At 42.7% G+C, this 12580-nt stretch overlaps 1 pseudogene; it reads right to left on the bottom strand.

The window, feature by feature from the left end:
- Positions 1–1604: 1604 nt before the first annotated feature.
- LOC101837940 lies at positions 1605–6191 on the bottom strand (annotated as a pseudogene).
- Positions 6192–12580: the final 6389 nt, after the last annotated feature.

Genomic DNA, 12580 nt, shown 5'->3' on the forward strand with positions numbered 1-12580 from the left:
CCATTGTAGTCATGGGACCAGGATAATAATTACTGAAGTATGCCTGGGTCTTTCATAAAGTAATACCAGGAAACTTAGTCCGTGGGAACTACCCCTGCCCCCAAGATGAGCCAATGAAATGCCTGTTACTTATGTAACCATTGAAACTCTATAAATATTGTACTCCCTGAAAGCCCGGTATGCTCTGCACCCAAGTTGCAGTAGCATCCGCAGGCGCCTGTGTACTCAATAAATCACCTCTTGCATTTGCAGACAGTGGTCTGGCCCCGGTTCTTGGGCAGAGGGTTCGGTTCAGTGCCCGGCGCTTTGATGCCGAGGTTTTTCAATATGGCTGGGTGAAGACAGGAATATAAGGTGAGAGGAGACAGGAACACATCGCTTTTGCCTGAGGAGCTAGCAAGGTTCAAGAGTTGGCTGTGACTTGCTCCTTGACTCTCTGATCTTTCAGCATTTGCCCCAATATCCGACTCTGAGTTTTTATTGTTAAGACCAATTAGAACTTGTCCTACAAAACCCATAATTCAGCTGGGCAATGGTGGTAAACTCCTTTATTCTAAGCACTCAGGAGGCAGAGGCAGGTGGATCTCTGTGAGTTCAAGGCCAACCTGATCTACAAAGAGAGTTCTAGGACAGTCAGGGCTGTTACACAGAGAAACCCTATCTGAAAAAAAAACAAACAAAATCCTAAAATGCTCATTATTGAATATATTAATATACATATATAGCTTTTTAATCTAAAAATGTTTAATTATAGATAAGACAAAATAGGAATTTAGCCCAGCATTGGTGGCACACGCCTTTAATCCCAGCACTCTGAAGGCAGAGGAAGGCGGATCTCTGTGAGTTCGAGGTCAGCCTGGTCTACAGAGGGAGTGCCAGGATAGGCTCCAAAGCTACACAGAGAAACTCTGTATCAGAAAAAAAAAACAGGAATTTAAATTCTAAAGTGTTTTGCATAGTGTTCTCACTAAGATTTTTTTTCTGGATAGCCCAGCTTTTAACTTGTGAACACAATCCTTCTCCCTCAATCTTGGCACTAAGAATTTAATCAAACATGAATCTATATTTTAATACTAAGCAAATGTCCCTTGATGGGGAAGTCCTGTGTATATGTCAATAAAACACTGTTGGCCAATAGGGAAGCAAGATAGGTGGGACTAGGAGTCGAGGAGGACTCTGGGTAGGAGAAACACAGGTAGTCACGATGTACCCACCACAGGGATAAGAAGTCTGGACCCTATTTTCAGTTAAGAGAAATACTTAGATGGAGTAAATACTTAAGTCAGAGATAGCCAGCAAGAAACAAACAAACGGCCAACAGCTTCATAATTAATACAGTGTCGTGTGTGTTATTTGGGGACTACAATGCGGCAGAGTCCAAGTGGCTGGCGAGGGGAGGGGACACCAAAGCACTGGCAGAGGAAAACTACACTCAACAATCCTTAACTATCCCAAGAATGTTTTCAAACATATTTCAATTAAACCTGAATATGTTTAAATCAGACATTTAATGAAAATTTGTCAGTGTATTACAATACATGGTGCTAAAGAGTTATAAGGGTCTGTAATAGAAATGTAAAACAGAAGAGATGGTGATGAAAATGTTACATATTGTCACAATCTGATTCATAGTCTTCCTTCAAAGATTCCTTAGCATGACTTTCTACTTGCTCCTTTACATCTTTTTGTTGTTGTTTTGGTTTGGTTTGGTTTTTTTTACGAGACAGGGTTTCTCTGTATTGTTTTGGAGGCTGTCGGTCCAGCCTGGCCTCGAACTCACAGAGATCCGCCTGCCTCTGCCTCCCGAGTGCTGGGATTAAAGGTGTGAGCCGCCACCGCCCGGCTCCTTTACATCTTTTAAACCAATTTTATGTCTTTGTTTATTTAATTCACCAACACTGCTGAGTTTTAGTTCAAAAATTTTATTCTTTTTTTTCTCCAGAAACATGTTTATTTGGAGATTTATATATACATATATATATATTGTAACTATATATATACTCATGAACTAAGTGTTAGGAGAAGTGGTCCTTCAACCTTCATAATTGCTTTAAGAGGAGAGGATATGTCCATTTGGAGTTCAACCACAGTCCTATTATATATTTTTTTAACTTTTTACACATGTCACTTTCAGTTCCCTCTCCCTCACCCCCCCAGCCCTCCTAACCCCTCACCTCCACTCCATCCCCCTCCGCTCCCCAGGGAGGGCAAGGGCCTCCATGAGAGCATCCCTCCACATGGTATGGGTTCCCAGAGTCCTTCTGTATGCCAGGAATAAATGCTGCTCCCCTCTTCAAGGACCCACAGATTGCCAAGGCCTCCTCTCTTGTCCCGCGCTACCGTCTCGCCAGCAAGAACGACGCAGGACACTCGGATCCTTCTGCAGTAAAGCTTTAATACATCTTGAGAGATAGATGATCAGCTTCTGAGAGGGAGACCCCAAGCTAAGAAACCCAGCCCCTTATATAAGCCTAGGAGCTCCGAGTGAGACGTGTAGAGCCGAGATTGGTGGTTTGCTCATCACCCCAGATGACGCCACGGGAGAGGCACAGCTTAAACGGTGAACTCCAACTGACAGCGGATGTCAGCGCCATCTTCTAATGGCGATAGCGATAGCGAGGGCGGCTCCTCACACTCTCTGTCACCCAGGTTCAGTGAGAGGGATGTCTGGATCAGTCCCATGCTGGCCCCTCAGTCTTCAGTCTGGGATCCATGTGTTCCCCCTTGTTTGGGTCAGCTGCCTCTGGGGTTTCGCTAGCCCGATCTTGATTCCTTTGGTCATCACTCTTCTTTGCAACTGGGTTCCAGGAGTTCAATTCGATTCACGGCTGTGGGTGTCTGCCTCTGCCTCCATCAGCCACTGGATGAGAGTTCTAGGATGCCATATAAGGTAGTCATCATTCTCATTGTCATGGGAGGGCATTTAGGGTAGCCTTAATGACAGTTGGTGTCATTCTTGTACATCTGTGAAGATCTCACTAGTGCCAGATCTCTCCTCCAACTTATACTGGCTCCCTCTTTTATGGTATCTCCCATCCTTTTCTCCTCTATTCTTACCCTGGCTCAACCTCCCTGCTCTCCCATGTCCTCCTCTCCCCTCCTCTTTTCTCCCTCTTTTTCTCCCATCTCCTTCTATCCTTCCCTTCCCCCTCTCCCACTCCAATTAGGAGATCTCATCCCCTAACCCTTCTCCGGGTTTCCATGCATATCTCTCTTAGGGTTTTCCCTACACCCCAGACTCTGGCTGTGGGATTGTGGGCTGGCAATGCCCTGATCCATGTCTAAAATCCATATAAGAGTGAGTACATACCATGCTTGTCTTTTTGTAACTGGGTTACTTCACTCAGGATGGTTTCTTCCAGTGCCAGCCATTTACCTGTAAATATCAAAATCCCATTGTTTTTTCTGCTGAGTAGTACTCCATTGTGTAAATGTACTACATTTTCTCTATCCACTCTTCAGTTGAGGGACATCTAGGTTATTTGACTGCTACAAATAATGCTGCTATGAACATAGTTGAGCAGATGTCCTTATTGTATGAGGGTAAATCTTTTGGGTATATGCCTGAGTGGAATTACTGGGTCTTGTGGTAGACTTCCATTTTTCTGAGGAATCTCCATACTGACCTCCAAAGTGGCTGCACAAGTTGGCACTCCCACCAGCAGTGGAGGAGTGTTCCCCTCTCCCCACATCCTCTCCAGCATAAACTGTCATTAGTGTTTTTGATTTTAGCCATTCTGATGGGAGTGAGATGATATCTCAGAGTTGTTTTGATTTGCATTTCCCTAATGGCTAAAGATGTTGAGCACTTTCTCAAGTGTCTCTTGGCCATTTTGGACTCCTCTATTGAGAATTCTCTGTTTAGTTCTGTACCCCATTTTTTAATTGGATCCTTTGGTGTTCTGGAGACTTGCTTCTTGAGTTCTTTGTAATTTTGGAGATCAGCCCTCTGTCAGATGTGGGAATACTGAATATCTTTTCCCATTCTGTGGGCTGTCGTTTTGTCTTGTTGACTGTGTCCTTTGCTGTAGGAGGAAGTCTGTATGCCGCCATTAAACATGTGACTTACTAGAGGCGCATACAGATGAGGTAATAAAAGGGCAGTTTACCACACCACTAACCACACCCACTTTAGGCAGGACTAAAGACGCATACGGCTGGACGTAAAGACGTATACGTACGTAGGCGGTGACCTACGTCACTAGCCAGGCCCACTTTTGGGCATGGCTAGGGGGCATTACGGGGGAAGGCATAAAAGACAGCACACAGGAAGTCTCGGTCTCTTTTCCCAAGCAGCAGGGGGGGAGAACTACTTGGCTCATCTGGGTTACTTGTTTGGTATCTTGTGAGTAATTTCTACAATAAATACTTAGTTTTACTTTCAGTAAGTTTGTCGATTATCGTTACAGCGTCATTTGGAGCTACACTTTGCCCTGCAGAAGCTTCTCAGTTTCAGGGGGTCCCATTTATTAATTGTCGATCTCAGTGTCTGTGCTACTGGTGTTATGTTCAGGAAGCAGTCTCCTGTACCATTTCATTCAAGGGTACTTCCCACTTTCTCCTCTAAGAGATTCAGTGTGGCTGGATTTATATTGAGGTCTTTGATCCATTTGGACTTAAGTTTTGTGCATGGCGATAGACATGGATCTATCCTCATTCTTCTACTTGCCATTATCCAGTTATACCAGCAACATTTGATGAAGATGCTTTCTTTTTCCATTATACAGTTTTAGCTTCTTTGTCAAAGATCAGATGTTCAAAGGTGTGTGGGTTGATATCAGGGTCTTCGATTCAATTCCATTGATCTGCCTGTCTGCTTTTGTACCAATACCAAGCTGTTTTCAGGACTATAGCTCTATAATAGAGCTTGAAGTCAGGGATGCCTCCGGAAGTGTCTTTATTGTACGGTGTTGCCTTGGCTATCCTGGGTCTTTTGTTTTTCCATATAAAGTTGAGGGTTGTCCTTTCAAGGTCATTGAAAATTTGTGCTGGTGTTTTGATGGGGATTGTATTGAATCTGTAGATAGATTGCTTTTGATGAGATTGCCATTTTTACTACGTTGATCCTACCGATCCAAGAGCATAGGAGATCTTTCCATTTTCTGGTATCTTCTTTAGTTTCTTTCTTTAAAGACTCAAAGTTCTTGTTATACAGGTCTTTCACCTGTTTGGTTAGAGTTACCCCAAGATATTTTATGGTGTTTGTGGCTATTGTAAAGGGTAATGTTTCTCTGATTTCTTTCTCATCCCCTTTGTTGTGTATATATAGTAGGGCTACTGATTTTTTGAATTAATTTTGTATCCTGCTACTTTGCGGAAGGTGTTTATCAGCTGTAGGAGTTTCCCGGCAGAATTCTTTGGGTCACTTACATAGACTATCATATCGTTTGACTTCTTCCTTTCCAATTTGTATCCCCTTGATCTCCTTTTGTTGTCTTATTGCTCTAGCTAGAACTTCAAGTACTATATTGAAGAGATATGGAGAGAGTGGACATCCTTGTCTTGTTCCTGATTTTAGAGGAATCGCCTTTAGTTTCTCTCCATTTAGTTTGATGCTGGGTGTTGGTTTGCTGTATATAGCTTTTATTATGTTTAGGTATGTTCCTGTTTGTACTTTGTAAATTATTTTTGCAACTTTTTTAACAATGTCATGACAGGTTCATTTATTTCTATTTTTGTCTTTTCAGTTTGTCTGGCTTTGCCAATGGCACAGCCCCGATAACCATATGAAACACCCGATGGGCCAGTCACATTAGAGCTGGGCACCATTATTTGTACTGTGAGACCCTAACATGAAACTTCAGCCAAACTGTTTGACAGCACTGTAGATGTATAAACAAACACATACTCTCTCTGAAAGATGTTTTACAGGAATATTTTAACCAAAGTTAGGCATAAAATCAGATGCTTCCTTTCTTGTTATGTCTGCTAATGAATGAACATCTGCCAATAAACCTGCTACTATCATTCTAACATGTCAAACAGCATTAAAAAGCCATTTATTGAAACCTTCTTCAAAAAAGTTATAAAAGATTAATTTACTACCCCGAAGACAATACAATCTCTACTTCTGACTCCAAAGCTGTACAACTACTTCTCACAGCCTTCATGGCATATTCAACTTGAAAAACTCTTCAATTATAAGAAAATATAGAAGCTAACAGGTTGTATCCTGTGCTAACAGAGCTCATGGTGTTGACTTGGCAGACCATGGGGCACTTCCAGAACTGAAGCGCTGCTTCTAAATCATGGCAATGCCCACATACATAGTTTTAATGAACTTGAGGTGCTCCCTCCAATAGCCAAAGGCCACCTAATAAAAACTCTAAAACAGATACAACAAGCTCTCTTTCAAGTCATTGGCTAGGGATGTCTAAGAGACTGCAAAATATACAGCCTATTGTTGTTGACCTTTGTTGCCCCCAAGAGGTGGAAGGTAAGTCCAAACACTTCAGAAGCAGGGCCCAGAGATTCCTGAGCTGCAACTGACCTAGACATTCCCTTGCTCAGGACTAGCTTCCACGCTACTAAAAGATACCATGCAAACTTCCAAAGGAGGTTCACAATCCGCAGTCCTACTCAGATATGACACCTGTGAACCACATCAATGACCAGCATGGGATAATAACACCATGGGTGCAGTAGTGTCACACATACTTTAGCAGTAACCAATAGGTCTCTAATTGGACTTAACAGTCACTCAACAAGAGGAATACCACACCTGATGCTGATGCTGGAAACCTAGATAACTACTCAGTGGTGGCGAAATTGTGGTTACTGTGGAGGAGAATATAAACCAGCAATTTATTAAACCAGTACACTCCCTATGCTGGCCAGTCTGTGTCAATTTTACAAAAGCTGGAGTTATCTGAAAGAAGGAACCTTCAATTGAGAAAATGCTGCAATAAGACCCACCTGTAAGGCATTTTCTTAATTAGTTATTGATGGGGGAAGGGCCCTGCGCATTGTGAGTGGTGACGTTAATGGGCTTGAGGTCCTTGATTCTATAAGAAATCAGGCTGGAAAAAAAAGAAATGAAAGCAAGCTGAGAAAGTTATGAGAAGCAAGCCAGTAAGCAGCATCCCCCACTGCCTCTGCATCAGCTGCTGCTTCCAGGCTCCTGCCCTGCTTGAGCTCCTGTCCTGATTCCTTTGGCAGTGATGAACTATGATGTGGAATGATAAGATGACTAAACCCTTTTCTCCCCAACTTGCTTTTGATCATGATGCTTCATCACAGCAATAGTAACCCCAACTGAGACAATCCCAAACAACAATCTATAAACTTTTGTCTCTAAAGCTAGAGATGAATGTCGTCTTCATCCCCTCATCAAGGAAACTTCTCTTTTCAATAGAGACCATTGCAAAAAAAAAAAACCACAACCAATAGAAACGTATAGTTTCAGACCCAAGCCCCAATGGATACATCTATAAAACACTGCAGCACCTAAGGTTGAAGAAACATTGTGGAAGAGGAGGGGAGAGATCGTAATCGTCAGAGGAGCAGGGACTTTGCTGTAAGGGTTTGTCTCCTAGCAACATCAGAAGCTACACCCATAAAATATCACCAACATGGCCACCAAACATGAGCTAAACAAGGGTGACACTGCCAAACTGTATGTGGGAAAGGCCATGAGGCCTCAGCCACAATAAAGGTTTGCAGGCAGTTGAGAAAAGCTGTTGAGCAGGAACGGTAGTCCTCGCCAGGGAATACCTGCCACTGATTGTTACAATATAGACTCAACAGGCTATATTTAGGAATATATGTGTGTATACACAAATATGCATGTGTATTAGATAGCAACTAATGAAAATAATTGCCATGAATTTAAAGGAGAGTGGGGAGGAATGAGTGAGGGAGTTAGAATAGAGGAAAGGGAAGGGAGAAACATTGTAATTAAATTTCAATATCAAAATTAAACAATAATGACAATAGATAATGTGTAGGGAACTTCCTTTATTTGGTAGTTAAACACTAAAAACCATAGTAGAGGGAGCTGGACAAATAGCTCAGTTATTTAAGAGCACTTACTAAGCAACCATGAAGACTTAAGTTTTGAACCCACTACCCACATCAAAAATGGTATTATGTGTCTGTAATCCCAACACTGTAGAAGGATTGCTGGGGCTTCCTGGCTGCCAGACCTAACTGAAAACTAGCAAGCTTCAAGTTCAGGAAAGTTCCTGAATCAAACCAATAAGGTGAAGAATGACAGAGGATAACACCTGTCTCTGAACATGGGCTCACCACACATACACCACAACAAAACTAAAGTAGACATTACTTAATATAACAGAAGAACCTCAAATGGCCAAAAGACACTTAAGGAATTATTCAATATCCTTAGTTATCAGAGAAATGTAAGTCAAGACAGCTCTGAAATGCAATCTTACACCTGTCAGAATGGCCAACATCAGAAATGCTAATGGCAGCCTATGTTGGAGAGAATGTGGAGTAAGGGAAACACTCCTCCACTGCTGGTGGGAGTGCAAACTTACAACCATCCTGGAAATTAGTATGGTGGTTTCTCAGAAAATTGAAAACCAATCTACTTCAAGACCCAGCAATATCACTCTTGGGCATATACCCAAAGGATATGTAATCATGTCACAAGGACACTTGATCTACTATGTTCATAGTAGCATTACTCATAATAACCAGAACCTGGAAGCAACCCTATTGCCCCTGAATCAAAGAACGGATAAAGAAAATGTGGCACATTTTAAAATGGAGTATTATTCAGCTGTAAAAAAAATCATGAAATTTACAGGCAAATGCATGGAACTAAAAAAATCATCCTGAGTAAAGTAATCCAGACCCAGAAAGAAAAACACAGTATCATCTTGCTCATAAGTGGATATTAGATGTAAACTAAAAGATAACCAAGATACAACCCACGGTCACAGAGAAGCTAGGTAAGAGGAGGATGCTAAGAGGGATGCCTGGATCACCCTGGGAAGGGGAAATAGATGAGATCTCCTGGGTAAACTAGGGACAGGGAGTAAAGGGGAAGCTATAGGGGATGGGAAAATGAGTGATCAGGATGGTCGAGTTGGGGGAAGGATGGACAGGAAGAGCGATGAAAATGATATTTTGATAGAAAGGGACTATTATGGGGTTAGGGAGAAACCTGATACTGGGAATCCACAAGGATGATCCGAGGTAAGACTCCTAGCAATAGTGGAGAGGATGCCTGAATAGGCCTTAGCTCATGGCATGCTGGCAGATGCCAGGAGATGTGTCTTTTGGGGAGGGGTTTGAGGCAGGGTTTCTCTGTGGCTTTGGAGGCTGTCATGGAAGGAGATGTGTCTTTGTACCAAAGCATGCATGAGAGACACAGAACCAGGAAGTCATTTCTGGCTCCTTTTTGTATGTTTAGAACCCTTTTTTATTTTTATTTTTTATTACTTTAATTTTAAATAGCTTGCTTCACTTGTCATCCCAGTTCCCTCTCCCTCCCCTCCTCCCACAACCCCTATTATCCCCCCCAGCCTCCCATCCTATCCTTCCACATAGGAGATATCTAGAGTCTGTCATTTCACTCAGGGCAGGGTCCAGGCACTCCCTTAAGAGTCCAGGCTGAGAAAGCATCCCTCTTTGTGTTATGGATGCACGAAGTCCATTTGTATGCCAGGGATAAACACTGATCTACTGCCCAGAGCCCCATAGGTTGCCCAGGCCTCCTCACTGACTCCCACACTCAGTGTGTCTGGATTAGTCCCATGTTGGCCTCCCAGCTGTCAGTCTGGGGTCCGAGAGCTCCCCCTTGTTCAGATCAGCTATCTCTGCTGGTTTTGCCAGCCCATTCTTTGCCAATTTGCTCATTGCTCCTCTCTCTCTGTCACTGGGTTCCTTGGGTTCAGTTCAGTGTTTAACTGTGGGTGTTTGCCTCTGCTTCCATCAGTCACTAGATGAAGGCTCCAGGATGGTTATAGACATCAAGTTCATTATCAGGAATGGGCATACGAGGTGGTCTCTCCACTATTGCTTAGCTTGCCAGTTGTGGTGTCATCCCTTTAAATCACTAGAGATCTCACTGGTGCCAGATTTGTCTTCTAACCTATGACTCCCTCTTCCCCCTATCCTACCCCCCCAATCAACCTTCCTGTTCCCCCATGACCTACTCTCTCTTCCTCTTCTCCCCCTCTCTTTGTCCCAGCTCCCACTCCCCACCCAGCCCTCACCGTGTCCCCAGTCTGTTCAGAAGATCTTGCCTCATTCCTCTTTTCTGGGGTACCATGCATATCTCTCTTAGATTCTTTCCTGTTCCCCAGAGTCTCTGTCAGTGGAAGTGCAGACTGGCACTATTCTGATCCATGTCTAAAATCCATATATGCATGAGTACATACCATGTTTGTCTTTTTGTGACTGGGTTACCTCACTCAGGATGGTTTCTTCTAGTGCTATCCATTTACCTTCGAATTTCAAAATACCATTGTTTTTTTCTGCTGAGTAATGCTGTGTAAGTGTACCACATTTTCTCTATCCACTCTTCAGTTGTGGGGCATCTAGGTTGCTTCCAGGTTCTGGCTATTACAAAGAATGCTGCTATGAACATAATGTTGTTGTATGAATTTGCATCTTTTGGGTATGTGCCTAAGAGTGGAGTTGCTGGGTCTTGTGGTAGATTGATTGATTCCCATTTTCCTGAGGAATCTCCATACTGATTTCCAAAGTGGCTATATAAGTTGGCACTCCCACCAGCAGTGGAGTCACCTTGCCATATAATAATCAAAACATCAAACCTACAGAATAAAGAGAAAAAGGCCAAGTAACATATAAAGGCAGACCTATCCAAATTACAACTGACTTCTCAACGGAAACTATGAAAGCCAGAAGATCCTGGACAGTTGTCCTACAAACGCTAAGGGAACAAGGATGCCAGCCCAGACTACTATATCCAGCAAAGCTTTAGAACCCTAATTAAGGGTTTGCTTCTCCACACTTGAGAATGACACTGACATCAGCTCAGCTAACTGCCAAACTGTTGGAGGAGGTATCAACTTGTTCAAGCAGACTAAGAAACCGGAGACAGATAAGGTAGTATCTCTGTAGTCTAATGAGCAGAAGCTAGCCAAACCAGCACCATTGTGAAACTCACCTAAAAGGTGCCATTTTTAGGCAGAGGCAGGGTAAGGTCATCTACCAGACCCAACCCTACATTCTTTCAGAAAGATCAGGATATAAGATCCCTCAGGAAGACAAAATCAGATAAGACAATTCCAAAGAGGAGGATTTGGAAACAGACTCTGAGGTAGACCAAAAAAATGCATGAAATCAACAACCCCAGAACCAAGGAAGGAACCCAGGCCTTTCATAAAGATCCCAGCAAAGATCAGGGGGATGGTCCAACAGATAGGCTAATAGATAAAGGAGGTGAGGTAATAACGTGCAAAACCCAAAAAAAACTTCTACATACCTCTACAAAAACAAAAAAAAATGATGTAATTATTGAAGAAGTAGCAGGAAAACCCTTCAAAATATGAATAGAAAATAAAGAATTATTAGCCTAGGACTCATTTCTAAACATTCCCACAATGTTTATACCAGCACCTAATTGTGTGCTCAGAATGGATATGATACCCAAATTATTTCCTCAATGTAATCACATTAAAAAATTTAAACCCTTGGGCTATGTCTTAGTTAATATTTCTATTGTTGTGATGAAACACTGTGACCAAAATGCAAGTTGGGAAGGAAAGGGTTTATTTAGCTTACACTTCAACATTGCTGTCTATCACAGAAGGAAGCCAGGACAGGAACTTAAACAGGGCAGGAACCTGGAGGCAGAAGCCATGGAGGGAGCTGCTTCCCGGCTTGCTTCCCGTGGCTTACTCAGTGCACCTTCTTATAGAGTCCAGGACAGCAGCTCAGGGATGGGGCCACCCACCATGGGCTGGGCCCTCTCCCACTGATCTAAATGACAAAGTGCTTTATAACTGGATCTCAATGAGACATTTCCTAAACTGAGGCTCCTTTCTCTGAGGGCTCTAGCTTGTGTCAAACTGACACACAAAGCCAGACATTATAAGCTGTAGCATCACCCAAGTTCAAATCCCTCCTGTAGTACTTCCCAAAATTAAGGGATAATTTACCAAGCAATACCCTATCAAGGGAGGTAATGAAACCATTACAGACACTGTAGATAAACTATTGAAGGATTTGGGGATAGTGATACCACCAAACATTCTTTAGTGAAGGGACTGGGACACCAATCCAGCTACAAAACCTTCGACCTACAACTTGTCCTGACTACAAGATGTGCTGGGGTAAAGGTAACACAGACATATGGGAGTGACAAACAAATTACTGGTCCATCTTGTGACCCATACCATGAGAGGGAGCCCATCCCGTACATTGCCTGAAGGACCAGGACCCAGAGGCAAGATAGCCCATAGAGATCTAGGATAAAAAACAAACAGCAAAAAAAGTCAATAAACTAATTCCTAATGATATTCTGCTATATTCATAGATAGGTACATAGCCCAGTTGTCATCAGAGAGGCTTCCCTCATAAGGCAGAAGCCTCAAGGAGGTATGAATATATGAATTTATACCCTTTTGTGTTTAAAAATTCTGAT

This window comes from Mesocricetus auratus, unplaced genomic scaffold (assembly GCF_017639785.1).
Source record: "Mesocricetus auratus isolate SY011 unplaced genomic scaffold, BCM_Maur_2.0 Super-Scaffold_6730, whole genome shotgun sequence".
Lineage (NCBI taxonomy): Eukaryota > Metazoa > Chordata > Mammalia > Rodentia > Cricetidae > Mesocricetus > Mesocricetus auratus.